This window comes from Rhinolophus sinicus, chromosome 15, assembly GCF_057876585.1.
Source record: "Rhinolophus sinicus isolate RSI-liver-muscle chromosome 15, RSI-T2T, whole genome shotgun sequence".
In the NCBI taxonomy this organism is placed as follows: domain Eukaryota; kingdom Metazoa; phylum Chordata; class Mammalia; order Chiroptera; family Rhinolophidae; genus Rhinolophus; species Rhinolophus sinicus.
In genome coordinates, this window is record NC_142515.1 from 72,969,883 (window position 1) to 72,971,444 (window position 1,562).

Here is a 1,562-nt window from a genome sequence, read left to right on the forward strand (position 1 = left end):
CCTGCACAGCTGAAATTATTGACTAGACCTTTAACGGAAAGTTTCTTGTGTTCTGTAAAAATGAGCAGGACTCTCCCTGGGACAGCAGCCCCTATCAGGCCCCATACAGCATGTCACCTTTTGAGCCTTCATAACAAGCTTCCAGCCTGGCCACCACTAGTCACCTGGGTGGGCTCAGGGTAGAGGTAGCCAGTGACCATCGCTTTCTTTAATCTTCTGCAGTTTGAATTTATATAACAACCCACTACGTGTGATTGGGAGAAAATAAACATTAGTATTACAAGCGAAGTGACTGCGGCACATGCCACAGCCTTCAGGTGGCGCTCTAGTCCAGGTGCACTTTAGGGGAGTCCAGGGGGCTGGGAGCAGACTTTGTAACCGTGATGTCTCACCACCTGGCCCTCCCCCCTCCTATGGCCCAGGCTCTGCCTTCAGACCTACCGACTATACAGTGGGAATCTTTGTGCCCTGCCCCTCCCCAATCTGCAACTCTGGTCTTGCTGCTCTGGGCTCCAGCCCTCTTTCCCCAAACCTGCCCCTCCTCATCTCAGTCAGGCAGCTCCCTCTCTCTGTGTGTCACCCCTTTTAGTGGCCACTTCCCACCGCCCCTACTGCTACCACTCTGGCCAAGCCTCCGCCATCTCCCACCTGGAGGTCAATTTGAAATAAATACAGTCATCCTCCCCTGACTTCCCCAGACCCCAGGATAGAACCCAGGGTCCTCACATGGTCCATGAAATCCTGCCTGCCAACCTCTCCTCCCCCCTCGCACCTCGCACGCCTCCCCGCTGCTCTCCAGATTCTCCTGGCTTGTCCCACCTCCCAGCCTTTACAAGGGCTGTGTCCCCTGCCCGGGTGTTCTTTCCACGGATGCATAGCACCTGCTCGCTGAGGCCTGCCTTCACAACCCCACCAAAGTAACGCCCTTTTTTCTTCTTGCCGCTTGTTCTTTGCCTTCCCAGGACTTAGCACAGTTCATAGCAACGGCCACTCCGCGATCCCCACTATCCTTCCTCCACCAGCGCAATCCCCTCCGCCCGGGTTTCCCGGCACCGCCCACGGTCTGTTCTTCCCTGCAACCACCAGAGGGCGCAGCAGGTAAGCATGTGAGTCAGGTTTGGCCCTCGGACCCCGCAGCCTGTCCTCCCTGAAGCCATCATAGGGCGCCATTGTTGGCACGTCCCAACTCTGCCCATCGCCCTTCATGGCTCCCACGTCCTTTGGAGTAAAAGCCCAAGTCCTTCCGCGCACACGGGACCCTGCACGACCTGCCCCTCTCTCTTTGGGCTGGGTGTTCCTTCTGCTGGGACGCTCTTCCCACTCAAGTCACCAACCCGGTCTCTATTCAAGTGCCCTTCCAGGCATCCACCACGTCCCCACCTCCCTGCTGTCTCCTCTGCGCTCACTGATAGTGAACAAGTTGTCCTCTGTTGACTGTCGATCCTTCCCCTCAATGTCAGTTTCCCACGCGCACCGGTTTTGACTGTTTTGTTCATTACACAGGGCCCAGGACATAGAGGGTGCTTAATAAATGTTTATTAAATGGATGACTGAATAAGTGT